Here is a 17,594-nt window from a genome sequence, read left to right as displayed (position 1 = left end):
TATATATATATATATATATATATATATATATATATATATATATATATATTATTAACTTATAATATTATAAAGTATAAGGGTTGAATTTTAACTTTTAAAATTCTAAGGGCTAACTTGGAATTAAAGTATTCATAAGAGAAAACTTTACAAATTCCAAAACTTGAGGGCAAGTTTTGAAACTATTCAAAACTAATTAATTCCATAACTTATGTGTTTAAAGTAGTTTTAATCCAAAAACTCTTCAAGTTCCATAACTTGAGGACAAGTTATGGAAGATTTAAAACTAATAAAAAAATTAACTTTTCTTTATTTTATAACTTATGGAATTAATTAAGGTTACACTTTATTTATTTATTTATTAATGAAGTGACTCTTGAACCTCCATAACTTAAGGACAAGACTCTTCATCTTTTGTAACCATTGCCAACTTTTATGAGTTTTATGAAACTTAAATGTGACTTTTCATATAACTTGAGGACAAGTTACAAAAACACATTTTAGAATCAACTCTTAGATTAATTTGGATTGAAAACAATAATTTCACATAACTTTCTATTAATCTAAGCAACTCATAAGAACAAGATAATTCAAATCAAACTTTTTCATGTAATTAGCCTAATCACTAAACTAATTCAAAACATGAATCTATTGACAATTATCTTTGAAATTGGATTAGCATGAACATTACCACATCAAAAACAAGTTTATAAGTTCAAAAACAACTTAGGGTAGTGTTCCTAGTCCATTTCTAGCCAAAGAAGTCGAATATATGCTGTCTGGGGCTCCTACTCGTTGAGTGCATGAACCTACTCGGCGAGTAGGATGATTTTACTCATGGACTCGGCGAGTTCATCAGTGGACTCGGCGAGTCCAGTGCCCAGAAAGCCAGAAAATTGAGTTTTTCAGCATTTTTCAGCAATTTGCATCAAGTATAATTAAAAACAAGCCTAGGCTCTGATACCACTGTTGGGTTTTGAGCATTCTAACACTCCTAAGTGTACATGCAACCCTAAATACCTTGGATCTATGTTTTCTCTATTATACATGCAAATAAGAACTTCCAAGGTATTATCCTAATCTAGCATACAAAACAATGAGTGTAACAAGATAGAATACATACCTCTTTGATGTAGAAAGTCTTCATGAAGCTTGAGTGCCTAGTGCTCCAAGTGTGACACCTCAAATGGTTCACACAACACCAAATACACTTGGAATAACTTGAGAGAAATCTACACTTCATGAAATCGGCTAGCCCTTCTATTACTCACTCTAGTGGCCGATTTTGTCAAGAATAAGATCTTTATATAGTGTTACAATTAGGGTAAACCCTAATTGTCATGACTTTCCATTTCCTTGGATCCATGGGTTCAAATACACCATGGAGCATCCATGGACCATCCTATGGGTTTTAGCCCAACTTGATTATCCATGGAGCATTGGCCCACTATACAAGTATGGATGATTTACACAATCAACCCATATATTTAATTAGTCTTCTATTGATCACTTAATTAATCCTAGATTAATTCTTGATCAATACTAATTAAATAATCTTATTATTCTTATTATTAATATACTAGAACTTATAATATATTAATAACCATAAGTGTCTTCTTTCTCTCATTATAGTCTATCCAAGTGCATGATGCCATGCAACCCAAATGGACCATGCCGGGTCGAGTCAAGTCTTACCAATTATAGTTATGGACTTAGACATTAATCCAACAATAGCACCAACTCCACATATTTCCTAAAGTAACTAAGATTTGGGAATTTATAAAAGTGTTTAGTTACTTTGTACTTCATTTTACTTATAGTGGAAGGTTGTGTCTTATCCTACCTGTTCGGCTAACGACCATCCACTAGTCAAAAGTGTGGTGGGTAAGAGTGGATACCCAATGACGGTCATTTTACATGCCGCTTCCTTAAACACCCCTTATAGATCAGCTTCGTGAATGAGACCTACTAACGGTAAGACTGACATTTTACTTATATATATAATATTAAACCTTTAATTTTATATATATAGTATAAGGGTGTATTTTACACTTTTAAAATACTATGTGGTTTGATTTAATAAATTATACTTTTAATTTAATTAAATATAAACCATATCATTATAGATTTATTAACTCTCTTTTAATTATACATTTAATTAATTTAATAAAACCATGAGGGTGTATTTTGAACTTTTTCAAAAACTAGGGTTTTAGAATTTTAATATTTCAAAATTAAACTTTTTTAATCAAAATTTTAAATTCAAAACTTGAGGGCAAGTTTTTGAAACTTTTCAAAACCTTAGGGTTTAGAATTCAAACATTTAAAAATTAAACTTTTTAATCAAAAATTTTAAATTCCAAAACTTGAGGGCAAGTTTTGAAACTTTTCAAAACTATCTAGATCAAATTACAAATAATCTAATTAATCAAATAATTGGTAATTATCTAAATTTGACCTAATTCAGTTTTTTATGGCAAGATAATCCGATCAAATAGTTCAAATAAATCATGTTTATCATATAAGGCAATGATTATCAAATTAATTGACAATTATCTTCTATTTTGGCAAGGATAATAACTCCAAATCAATAAAAATTGGATTTTATTAATTAAAAACGTTTATGGTAATTATCCATCATCAAAATCAGCCAAAATCCTGATTTTCCCTCTGTCTGACGCTCCGACTCGCCGAGTCACTCAAAGGACTCGCCGAGTACAGCCGGCGTGCCGAGTACCCCTGGGGACTCGCCGAGTCTGTCAGTCAGGGAGCCAAAAACACGATTTCAGGCAAGCAATGAACAATTAAGCATCGAATACATTAAGCAAACAACCTAGGCTCTGATACCACTGATGGGTTTTGAGCACTACATCAATCCTATGGTGTACATGCAAACTCTAAAGCTTTGAATCTAGTTTGTCTAATATACATGCAATAATCACCCAAAGCTCATAAACCCTAGATCTAGCATACAATAATCAAATCAACATATAAATTAGGGTTTAGATCTTACCTTGATTGTTATATAGCAATAACAATCTCAATTTCTCTTGATCTAGACTCTTGAAAGCTTAGTGCCTCAAATGTTGCACCTCTAATGGAGTCACAAACACCATGAGCGACAAGATGACTTAAGAGAAGGAGGAGGAGCACCATAAACGTCTAAGAACCCTTAGGGATTACTTCACCGCATTTTTGGGGCCTTAGGGGTTCCTTATATAGCTAGGCTATTAGGGTTTTGAACATCTGACTGCTTAGGCCCTAAGTTGAACATGTACTCCCTCCTTAGAAGCCTTGGACGAATTCTAATGGGTTTCCCTATAGATTTCGTCCACTCCAACTTCTATGGAGTCCATTAGCCCATTTGTGCAACTATCTTATAATTACAATATTAGTCCCCCAAGTTTAATTAATCTCTTTTAGCCACAAAATTAATTCTTATTAATTCTTGACTAATATTAATTAAACAATATGATTTCTCTTTTAATATATTATTCATATAATATATTAATAAATCATAATTAATCCTCTTTCTCTTTAATTCATCCTATCAGTTGCTATGGTGAAGGCAACCCAAAAGGACTATGCTCATAATCAGGTCAAGTACATACCAAAATAGTTATGGGCTTAGACACCTAATCCAACAACTTCATCTTCGTGGGATCTAAGAATTTCCACCAGCTTCGCAAAACTGTAGCTCTTAAACTGTTCATGAGCTTTTACTGTCGACACCACTGCCTTCCATTCGGACCTTAAACCATTAATAAACGTCACCTTTTGCTCTATTATTTCACATCTAATTTTGTGTTTAAGCATACTGCTGAAAAGATGGTTAAAACGATTGAAGGTATGATCAAGCTTTTCATCAGACTTCTGAGCAAAAGCACCAAACTCAGAAAGAAGTAATGTTTGACCTAAGTGTTTCATATATGCATCGCTTGAGTAAAGCTCTTTCAACCTGTCCCATATCTCTTTCACTATATCACAAGCACTTACCAAACAAAACGTGTCTGGAGGAAGAGTGAACCTGATTATTCTCATCGCCTTGACGTTGCATATCAGCTTGTCTTTTTCATCTTGAGGGACATCTTTAACGTCAACAAAAAGAGCATTGTATTCGGCTTGAGTCTTAATGATCCTCCTTGTAGCAGTGTGAGTAAACATCTGTTGAGTCATGGCTTCCCATATCAATGTGCCATGATCTTCAAGGCCGAGAACGTAGTCTTTGAAGTGTAGTGCCCAGATCTCATAATCCTGCAAAAAAGGATTGGGATTCTGGTAGTAGATCCAATGTTGCTGGACAGATTGAAGGAGAGATTATGAGGATCTTCTAGTTTCATGTTGTCAATTCACAAAAACTTGTTTAGAATTAGATGTGTAAAACAATAATCGAGTCTAGGGAAAAATAAGGACCCATATACAACGTCTACAATCGATGAAGATGATGAATACAAGAAGAACAGATCCACAAAAAACGGAAAACCCTAATAACACTCGACAGAAGAATTGTGTATGAATTACACAATCTCCTACTCTGATACCAATTGATGAAACAATAACTTGAAGATATATAGATTCAATAACAATAAAGTAAATCAAATAACAAGAAAAATGATCGAAGTTGTGCTGAATGATTAATAATCAATGCCTTATAAGAGTTCGATTGGAACTTTTCTATAAAAACATTTTTGGGAATCACATAAACGATCAACACTTATACAATACATGCATGCAATATATATAGCCTAACCCTAGCAGCATAAATGCGGATGGTCGGCCCCAATCCATTTAATAAAGGCTAAATACATACATAGTAATTTTGACACAACACATTAAATAACCCAACAATTTCATAGGTATAATTTGGAGGCAATTGTTAGGGGCAGGATCCTTGAATCATATTCAGGATCCTTAAATATTTTTGAAACCTCAGGATCCTTAAACATATCCCTGGATCCAGATTATTGCCATTAATATTTCCTAACATTTGTAATGACTATATTCTTCTTTATGTTTCTCACATGTGCATAACTAGTCAACACAAGACTCATTCTCAATGGCAATCATTTCAACCAAGAAAAGACTCGGGGATGCTAAGTCAAATAACATGCAAATACCTATTCAAGGAGGATCCCAGAAATCTCGGACTTTTGTTGATTAACTTATACTATAAATAACACTTCTAAATAGCACACTACACGCACGATTAGCTCTACCATTACACTTGTACTCGTATTATCTTCATCATCTTTGTAATTTCAGTTTTAAATCAATAAAACACATCAAGGTAGGTGATCATTATCACCTCCTAAGGTTTTATGTCGGAGATCCTATAAAGGATCAAGAACTTTCCTTGTAACTCATTTGTCTCATTTCGATCATTATTTTACACTTACATTGCACCAACACCACAACCTCTCATATAATTTGGTCGAATTACACTTGATCAATTTTTGACCAAAACAATACTAGGGGTATACCCGCGCGTTGCGCAAGAGTAAAGTTATATGATACAAATGTTAACAAATCATATGAACATAAAAACTTTACATGTAATAAAAAAAACGGTCATCACAGCTCACAATAAAAATTATGTATTAATAATGAATTTTCATCAAAAACTGAAAACTAAATAACTTAATCACCGTTTCAAGTCAGTTATATATAAACAATACCCATTAAAAATATAAAGGAACACATTACATATATGTTCTCAAAATTTATTATGTAAAAGAAAATATAACGTAATAATAATAACAAAAAGTTATCTATAAGAAACGGATTGTTGTAGATTTTTAAGATGTTTTTATAAATTTATGTAGTAATTTTAATAATGATTATTATTTAATGATAATCAAGTTTCAATTTTATTAAGTGGTAGTATCTATTTTTTTTAATATCTCTTAATTTATGTTTTATTTATGCAAAAAACTAAAATATAAATTTTAAATGTTTAACTAACTTAACAATAACGTCATAACTTTTATGTCATTTTTATGATAATATAATGTTGGTCCCAAAAAATTCTACGAAATAAACAACCATTGAATGTTTAATAAAACAAAATAAAATCATTATTTATATATATATATATATATATATATATATATATATATATATATATATATATATATATATATATATATATAACACTATATATGATGTACATAGTTACATACCAACTATAAGCTCTCGTTGTTGTCTTCAATGATTGTAATTCTAAAAAACAAAAAAAATCAATGAATAATTAATGAAACCAAATTAATATTGTTCAAGATGGGATGACTTATCTTGAAAGTTGAAGAGTTTGGTATTAAAATATATTAAAGTTATGGTTAATTAGTAGGAAGTTGAAGAGTTAAGAGTTTCAAATTAATATTGTTCAAGATGGATGACTTATCTTGAATCCTATCAATTTGGATGTCATCTATTATAGGATTTAAAAAGATAATGATTATAAATATACTAGACGTATGCCCGCGCGTTGCGCATAAACACCTGTATACTTGAAAACTTTACAAATATATGTTTTTCTAAATATAACAATAGTGTTGTTGTTAAATTTAATATAATAATTCGTATGCTAAATTGATATAATATATTGATTATTTTGAATTATATGATAATATATACATCTATTATAACTGCATAATCTCAATCGTTTGAATGACTTCTATCTGCGAGTTACTAATGAATAAAATTAAATATAATATATGGTTTAATGTTATTTATAGTTGTTTTTATTGTTAATTAATTTTTTAAAATTTATTTGCTTAACGTTTTAATTTCTATCATTATAATTATTTAAAACATCAAACATTGTTTTTTGATTTTAAATATAACAATATAATCATTTATATAGAGTTATTTTAACTATTGTTATTGTAAGTTATTTTAAGCTACTTATTTGAAAACTTTTAACAATTATAAAATTATCTTTGGGAAATATTCTAGTTAAATTTATATTACAATTTAGTTTTTGCATTTAGCACTGTAATTTATCACTTTTAACTATTCATAAATATTCTTTGGGTTTTTTAAGTGGAATGAAATTTATATTTAAGTTGACACTGTAATGTTATATTTAAATTAACAGCTTAAGTATTTTGTATAAAGTGTTCAAAAGTGGTAGTTTTAAATTGATAATAGTTTACATACAACATATTAAATCTAATAAATTAAGTATAATATGTTAAAAGTTAAAGACAAAACTTTATAAATAGAAGTAAATATATTATTTTAATATTGATTAGTTTATTTATGATTACACTTTAAGTTTGATGTTTATTGAACCTTATTAACCAACGTATAATCATTATTAGAAATTCTCTACAATTTATCACTTTTAACTATTTACAAAATATTATTTGGGTTGTTTAAGTTCAACTAAAATTTATATTTAAGTTGACCTGTAATATTATATTTAAATTAATAACTTAGGTATTTTATGGAAATTGTTAAAAAGTTGTAGCTTTAAAATGATAATGGTTTACATCTAACAATATATTAAAACTAATAAATTAAGTATAATATGTTAAAAGTTAAAAAAAAACATAATTTAATATGTAGAAGTAAATATATTATTTTAGTATTGAAATTTGGTTTATATATGATTACACTTTAGGTTTGATATTTATAATCATTATTATAAAAAAATTGAAAAGTCATGGAGTTTCAAATGAATGTGGTGAAAGGAAAAATGCATGGGAGTTTTAAATGAATGTGGTGAAAAGAAAAATGTTTCCTTTATAAGTATACTAGGCGAATACCCGCGCGTTGCGCAGAAACACCTATATAGTTAAAATCTTAACAAATATATGTTTTTTTTTAATATAACAATAATGTTGTTGTTAAATTTGATATAATAATTTTTATACTAAATTGATATAATATATTGATTATTTTGAATTCTATAATAATATATAATTCTATTATAATTGCATAATCTCAATCGTTTGAATGACTTCTACCCGCGAGATACTCATGAATAAAACTAAATATAATATATGGTTTAATGTTATTTATAGTTGTTGTTATTGTTAGTAAATTTTTTAAAATTTATTTGCTTAACATTTTAACTTCTATCATTATAACTATTTAAAACATCAAACATTGTTTTTTGATTTTAAATGTAACAATATAATCATTTATATAGATTTATTTTTAATTATTGTTATTGTAAGTTATTTTAAGCTAGTTATTTGAAAACTTTTAACAATTATACAAATATCTTTAGGAAACATTTTAGTTAAATTGAGTTTACAATTCAGTTTTTGCATTTAGCACTATAATTTATCAATTTTAACTATTCCCAAAATATTCTTTGGGTTTTTTAAGTGGAACTGAAATTTATATTTAAGTTAAGACTATAATGTTATATTTGAATTAACAATTTAAGTACTTTGTCCAAACTGTTCAAAAGTTGTAAATTTAAACTGATAATGATTTACATACAACATCATATTAAATCTAATAAATTAAGTATAATATGTTAAAATTTAAAGACATAACTTTATAAGTAGAAGTAAATATATTATTTTAATAATGACAATTAGTTTATTTATGATTACACTTTAGGTTTGATATTTATTTAACCTTATTAACCAACTTATAATCATTATTAGAAAGACACTACAGTTTATCACTTTTAACTATTTATAAAATATTCTTTGGGTTGTTTAAGTTAAACTAAAAGTTATATTTAAGGTGACCCTATAATTTATAATTAAATTAATAATTTGAGTATTTTATACAATTGTTCAAAAGTTGTAGCTTTAAAATGATAATGGTTTACATCCAAAAATATATTAAAACTAATAAATTAAGAATAATATGTTAACAGTTAAAAAACATAACTTTGTAAGTAGAAGTAAATATATCCTTTTAATATTGAAATTTAGTTTATATGATTACACTTTAGGTTTGATATTTATTTAACCTTATTAACCAACTTATAATCATTATTAGAAACAAATTGAAAAGTCATGGGAGTTTCAAATGAATATGGTGAAAGGAAAAATGCATGGGAGTTTCAAATGAATGTGGTGAAAGACAAAAATGTTTCCTTTATAAGTATACTAAGCGAATGCCCGCGCGTTGCGCAGATACATCAATATAGCTGAAATCTTTACAAATATTTTTTTTTAAAATATAACAATAATGTTATTGTTAAATTTGATATAATAATTCGTATACTACTAAGATATAAAATATTGATTACTTTGAAGAGTAAATTACACGAATGGTCCCTATGGTTTAGGGTAATATGCGCGCTTGGTCCCAGACTTACTTTTTTAACTCGGAAGGTCCCTACTATTTGTTTTTTTTACGCGCTTGGTCCATACTATTTGTTTTTGTTACGCGTTTGGTCTCTGTCTTACTTAAAAAGACTAATATTTAAATAGGGAAAAATGGTGGGGTAGGTAAGGTAAGTTGAGGGGGTGGGGTTGGGGGTGTGTTTATTTAAATAAATTAGAAAATCAAGGGAAAAACAGTCTTTTTAGGTAAGACAGGGACCAAGTGCGTAACAAAAACAAATAGTAGGGACCTTCCGAGTTAAAAAAAGTAAGTCAGGGACCAAACACGAAAATTACTCTAAACCATAGGGACCATTCGTGTAATTGACTAAATTTTGAATTATATGATAATGTATACATCTATTAAAACTGCATAATCTCAATCTTTTGAATGACCTCTACCCGCGGGTTACTCATGAATAAAATTAAATATAATATATGGTTTAATGTTATTTATAGTTGTTGTTATTGTTAATTATTTTTTAAAATTTATTTACTTAACGTTTTAATTTCTATCATTATAATTATTTGAAACATCAAACAACTTTTTTTGATTTTAAAGGTAACAATATAATCATGTGTATAAAGTTATTTTTAACGATTGTTATTGTAAGCTATTTTAAGCTACGTATTTGAAAACTTTTAATGAGTATAAAAATATTTTTAAGAAATATTTTATTTAAATTTATATTACAATTTAGTTTTTGCATTTAGCACTACAATTTAGCACTTTTAACTATTCACAAAATATTATTTGGATTTTTTAAGTGGAACTGAAATTTATATTGAAGTTGACCCTGTAACGTTATATTTAATTTAACAATTTAAGTATTTTGTGCAAACTGTTCACAAGCTATAGCTTTAAACTGCTAATGGTTTACATACAACAACATATTAAATCTAATAAATTTAGTATAATATGTTAAAAGGTAAAAACATAACTTTATAAGTAGAAGTAAAAATATTATTTTAATATTGAACTTTAGTTTATTTAAGATTACAGTTTAAGTTTGATACTTATTTAACCTTATTAACAAACTTATAATCATTATTAGAAAGACACTACAATTTATCACTTTTAACTTTTTACAAAATATTTTTAGGTAGTTTAAGTTGAACTAAAATTTATATTTAAGTTGATTCTCCAATGTTTTATTTAAATTAATAATTTAAGTATTTTATATAAATTGTTCAAGAGTTGTAGCTTTAAAATGATAACGACTTACATGCAACAACATATTAGACCTAATAAATTAAATACAATATGTTAAAAGTTAAAAACATAACTTTATAAGTAGAAGAAAATATATTCCTTTAATATTGACATTTAGTTTATATATGATTACACTTTAGGTTTTATATTTATTTAAGCTTATTAACCAACTTATAATCATTATTAGAAAGCAATTGAAAAGTAATGTGAGTTCCAAATGAATTTGGTGAAAGGAAAAATGAATGAGAGTTTCAAATGAATGTGGTTAAAATATATAATTATGGGAAAAAATAGAAATATGTTAAAATTTACGTTTTAGTTATGTTTTGGACATTAATCGAATTATCAAATAACATAAAAATCCATCAATTTATATTTTGATACTATAAATATAGTCCATAGATTATAAACTTTACTTTTACTTTTATAATATCCAATATATATTATAGTTTTTGTATAACATTAATATAATCTACTTTTCTTATGTCCGATAATATTTTTTTGGATAAAATAAGAAATAAGTTGTTTGAATGAGCTATTAATAAACAATATTGAACTAATAAACTTTCTATTACACTATTTATATTACACCAAAACATCCAATGTTTCATATATGAACTTTCAAATATTAAACATTGAAATTAAGAATGAAGTCATACAAAACAAATCATTATACATAAATGTCATCAAGAGTTTTAAAATAAGTCGATTTGGAAATATGATATTTAATTTTAATTACATATTTTGCTAGGCGTACTTTTGACTTTATGTTGGTGCGCCGAGAATCCTCTTCCTTAATTTGTACCTAAAAAATTAAGGTAAATAGGAATATAAAATAGATATTATTAAGCATTAATTTAAATAATTAAAAAGGGTATGTGGATCTCCTACCATCGGTTAAAGACAACATACCTCTTTAGTGGTATCGATTCCTATGTGAAATTGAAATAGTCATTCTATGTACACCTTGTTTTCTAATTACATAAACAAATATGAGTAACCAAACATAAAAATGTTATCTTTATGTAGGAAAAATATTTTAGTTAACTAACAAATTAAATTATATAAGTTTAAGAGTTAGGAATTTTAAAACATTAATATTTTTATTAATCAATCAATTAAGTAACACATGTTGAAATTTTTACAATCATTATTAAAAAGCATTTGAAATATTAGATTTTAAATGAATGTTGGTTGAAGTGTTTTGACCTCTATTATAATATATATATATATATATATATATATATATATATAGAGAGAGAGAGAGAGAAAGAGAGAGAGAGAAAGATGGAAAGTATAACATATGTATGAGCTTTAATTAATTATATTTTTTAAACAATATAATTACAAAACAAAAAATAACATATTTAAAATATTTAATTAAATATTTTCGACATCACTCTATATAACATATGATCAATATATTAACGATTAAACCACAATATACAACGATTGTATTACAATAATCCAAAAACGAAGAAAATATAAAAACGAATTAGTATAATAAACTTACACATTAAAAGTTCTAATATAATAACATATCTCCAAAAGTGGTTATAAGACCTCAACATAACACAAAAACCTTTAAGTTTGTTTTTTTTTTTGAAATTTATATATGATTTGTATGCATGTCTTCCCAAAAGATTGGCCTTTTTATAGTAAAATTTTCACTAAATGCTAATTAAACATAATATAAGTTATAAAATTTTAGGGTTAAATCATAATTAAGAAAACTTTTGAGTTGCATTAGTTAAAAAGGGGGGTTTCAAATGAATATGGTTTGAGAAAGTTAAAAAATGGGGTTTCAAATGCATGAGATTCAAGAAAAAATGATGGTTTTATAAGTATGTATGATACTAGGCGAATGACTGCGCGTTGCACAGAAATACCTATATAATTGAAATCTTTACAAATATATGTTTTTTTAAATATAATAATAATGTTATTGTTAAATTTGATATAACAATTTGTATATTAAATTGATATAATATATTGACTATTTTGAATTATATGATAATATATATATATATATATATATATATATATATATATATATATATATATATATATATTATAACTTCAAAATCTCAATCGTTTGAATAACTTCTATTCGCGAGTTACACATGAATAAAATTAAATATAATATATGGTTTAATGTTATTGATAGTTGTTGTTATTGTTAATTAATTTTTTAAAATTTATTTGTTAATGTTTTAATTCTATCATTATAATTATTTAAAACATCAAACATTACTTTTTGATTTTAAAGGTAACAATATAATCATTTATATAGAATTGTTTTTAACTATTGTTATTGTAAGTTATTTTAAGCTACTTATTTCGAAACTTTTAACGATTATAAAAATAAATTTAGCAAATATTTTAGTTAAATTGAGATTACAATTTACTTTTTGCATTTATCACTACAATTTATCACTTTTAACTATTTACAAAATATTCTTTAGTTTTTTAGGTGGAAATGAAATTTATATTTACGTTGACATTGTAATGTTATGTTTAAGTTAACAATTTTTAAGCATTTTATCCAAACTGTTTAAAAGTTGAAACTTTCAACTGATAATAGTTTACATATAACAACATATTAAATCTAATAAATTAAGTATATTTTGTTAAAAGTTAAAGACATAACTTTATAAGTAGAAGTAAAAATATTATTTTAAAATTAAAATTTAGTTTATTTATGATTGCACTTTAGGTTTGATTATTATTTAACCTTATTAACCAACTTATGATCATTATTAGAAAAAAAAACACTCCAATTTACTACATTTAACTATTTACAAAATATTTTTTGGATTGTTTAAGTTAACTTAAATTTTATATTTAATTTAACCCTGTAATGTTATAATTAAATTAATAATTTAAGTATTTTATACAAATTGTTTCAAAGTTGTATCTTTAAAATGATAATGGTTTACATCCGACAATATATTAAAACTAATAAATTAAGTATATTATGATAAAAGATAAAAAAAACATAACTTTATAAGTAGAAGTAAAAATATTATTTTAATACTGAAATTTAGTTTATATATGATTACACTTTAGGTTTGATATTTATTTAACCTAATTAACCAAATTATAATTATTATTAGAAAGAAATTGAAAAGTCATGGGAGTTTCAAATGAATGTGATGAAAGGAAAAATACAGTGGTGAAAGAAAAACACATGGGAGTTTCAAATGAATGCGGTGAAAGAAAAAATGTTTCCTTTATAAGTATATATAATGATATAGATATAGATATAGATATAGATACTTAAGAAATAAAAATGGGTTCTTATTAACCGTCACATTTTCATGATTGTAAGTTGTTATACATATGCATATATTATGTTATTTTGATGTATACTATTATTTAAGTTTAAAGTCTTGTTAGTTGTGTTAATTGTTAAAATATCTTTTTATTTTTTTTTTCATTTTTACACTAAAATTGAACATCTCATCATGTTGTCAAAATTTTCTAATGATTATGGTGGTCGGTTGTGTCGACCGTGGTTGTTCATTTTATCTTTAGTTTGTAGGCGTGACAAAGTAAATTCATAAGTGTATGAAAATGTTTGTAACAAAATAAAAAAAAGTAGAAAAATTAGTTGAGCATCAAATAAAATTTATTATGATGTGCTAGAATGTTGCAAACAAAATTGCATTCATTTTAGGGTTCCAACATCAAATCGTCCTATTTATAGGCCTAGTCATTTTTGCCATATTTTTGATCCATTGAAAATATAATGCTAAATATCACTAAACATAAATTTTATAGTTTTCATTTTACTACTAAATACTTTCTCGTTTCTATTAAGATGAAACATATACATTCGAGTAAAAAATTCATCAATAATATAATTATACTTTTCTAGTTATATTAGTTACATACCTGAGGACGGAACCCAATCCAATAAAGAATATATGATTTTGCAAAATAAGAACATGTATCTTCAACTAGCTGTAACAAATAAATTTAAATAAATTCATCTTTTTTCCTTTGGCTCAAAATTTACAACCAAAAATATTTTCTTGAAATCTAAAGAAAGTAGAACGAAAAATAAGTAAATATAATGTGAAACTAAGAAAATCATCCAAATACCTTTTAAGCTTTCAAAAGTTTACTATCATATAATCCTTTAGTTCTTCCAAACATATGTCATCATTCTAACATTTTCTTTAAATGTGAGTAACCAAACATGAAATAATCTTCTTATATAGGCAAAATATTTTAATTAATTATATAGTTAATTAACATATGTTGAAAAAGTAAGAGTTTCAAATGAATATGGTTCAAAATAGATGATTTATCTTGAACCATATTGATTTTGATGGCCTCCATTACTATATAGTAGGCAAATACCCGCACGTTGCGCAAAATACAACAATATATTTGAAATATATATATATATATATATATATATATATATATATATATATATTATATTAATGGCGTTGTTTTTTGCTTTTATATAATAAATCTTATAATAACTTGGTATAAACATTGTTTTTTGAATTATATGATAATATAAACATCTTTTAAAATTCTATAATCTTAGTTTTCTCAATGGTCTCTACCTGCGGGTTACTCATGAATAAAATTAAATATAATATATAGTTTAATGATGTTTATCGTTGTTATTATGATTAGTTAATATTAAAAAGTTTATTTTCTTGTCATTTTAATTTCTATCTATGTAATTATTTAAAATATCAAACATTGTTTTTTGTTTTTAAAGGTAATAATATAATGTTTGTATATAATGTTACTTTTAACTATTGTTGTTGTTAGTTATTTTAAATAACGTATTTGGAAACTCTTAATTATTTTAATTTCGTTGAAAAAATTAAACTTTTTTAAAATTTATTTGATAAATTTTGTTAGTTTCTTTGATTGTAATTATTTAAAACAACAAACATTATTTTTGTTATTAAAGATAAAATTATAATTATTTTATATAATATTAATTTTAACTATTCTTATTGTAAGTTATATTTAAGCTAGTTATTTGAAAATTCTTAATGATTATAAAAAAATAGTTTCATTTTTTTTGTTAATTTAGGATTGTAGTTTAGGTTTAACACTATAATTTATAAATATTAGTTATTTATAGAATAGTCTCTCGATTTTATTCAGTGTTTAACTGAAATTTTGATTTAAGTTATCCGTTTAATATTATATTAAAACTAATAAGTTAACAATTTTGCATAAAATCATAAATTATATAAAAGTTGTGACTTTAAAATGACAATTGCTCACATACAACAACATATCTAAACTAATAAGTTAACTATGTAATTTAGTTAATTTATTATTAGAATTTAGTTTTTTGCATTAATTTAACATCATTAACCAATCTATAATAATTATTACAAAGAAATTGAAAAGTCATGCAGGTTTCAAATGCATGTGGTGCAAGTAAAAATGCCTTCTTTATAAGTATATACTAGGCGAATGCCCGTGCGTTGCACAGAAACATCTATATAACTAAAATCTTTACAAATATATGTTTTTTTAAGTATAACAATAATGATGTTGTTAAATTTGATATAATAATTCGTATATTAAGTTGATATATATATATATATATATATATATATATATATATATATATATATATATATTAAACTTCATAATCTAAATCTTTTGAATGACCTCTACCCACGGTTACTCGTGAATAAAATTAAATATAATATATGGTTTAATGTTATTTATAGTTGTTGTTCTTATTAATTAATTTTTTAAAATCTATTACCTAATGCTTTAATTTCTATCATTGTAATTATTTAAAACATCAAACATTTTTTTGGATTTTAAAGGTAACAATATAATCATTTATATAGAGTTATTTTTAACTATTGTTATTGTAAGTTATTTTAAGCTTTTTATTTGAAAATTTTTAATGATTATAAAAATATATTTAGGAAATATTTTAGTTAAATTGATATTGCAATTTAGTTTTTGCATGTAGCACTACAATTTATCACTTTTAACTATTCACAAAATATTCTTTGGGTTTTTTAAGTGGAACTGAAATTTATATTGAAGTTGACCCTGTAATGTTATATTTAAATTAACAGTTTAAGTATTTTGTCTAAACTGTTCAAAAGTTATAACTTTAAACCGATAATGTTTTACATACAACAACATATTAAATATAATAAATTAAGTATAATATGTTAAAAGTTAAAGACTTAACTTTATAAGTAGAAGTAAAAATATTATTTTAATATTGAACTTCAGTTTATTTAAGATTACAGTTTAAGTTTGATACTTATTTAACCTTATTAACCAACTTATAATCATTATTAGAAAGACACTACGATTTATTGCTTTTAACTATTTACAAAATATTCTTTGGGTTGATTAAGTTGATCTAAAATTTATATATTAGTTGATCCTGTAAGGTTATAGTTAAATTAACAATTTAAGTATTTTATACAAATTGTTCAAAAGTTGTAGCTTTAAAATGATAATGGTTTACATACAACAACATATTAGACCTAATAAATTAACTATAATATGTTAAAAATTTAAAAACATAATTTTATAAGTAAAAGAAAATATATTGTTTTAATATTGAAATTTAGTTTATATATGATTACACTTTAGGTTTGATATTTATTTAACCTTATTAACCAATTTATAACCATTATTAGAAAGAAATTGAAAAGTAATGGGAGTTTAAAATGAATGTGGTGAAAGAAAAAATGAATGGGAGTTTCAAATGAATGTGGTGAAAGGAAAAATGCTTCCTTTATAAGTATATTAGACGAATTCTCGCGCGTTGCGCAGCGAAGATTAAAAATATATTGTAAAATATTGAAAAATATATGTTTAAAATGATTATGTTATTGACATTAACTTTGAGATAATATTTTTACACTAATTTTATGTGTGTGCGTGTATATATATATATATATATATATATATATATATATATATATATATATATATATATATAATCTCAATTATTTTGAACAATAATATTCATTAACATTAACTCATATTCCTCATTAATAGAATTAAATATAATTACCTATTTAGTATTATTTTTAACAATTATTATTATTATTGATTAA

The sequence above is a fragment of the Lactuca serriola genome, chromosome 8 (assembly GCF_051521515.1).
Source record: "Lactuca serriola cultivar US96UC23 chromosome 8, Lser_US96UC23_V15, whole genome shotgun sequence".
In the NCBI taxonomy this organism is placed as follows: Eukaryota; Viridiplantae; Streptophyta; class Magnoliopsida; order Asterales; family Asteraceae; genus Lactuca; species Lactuca serriola.
The sequence above is the reverse complement of the archived record's forward strand: the minus strand, read 5'-3'. Positions refer to the sequence as shown.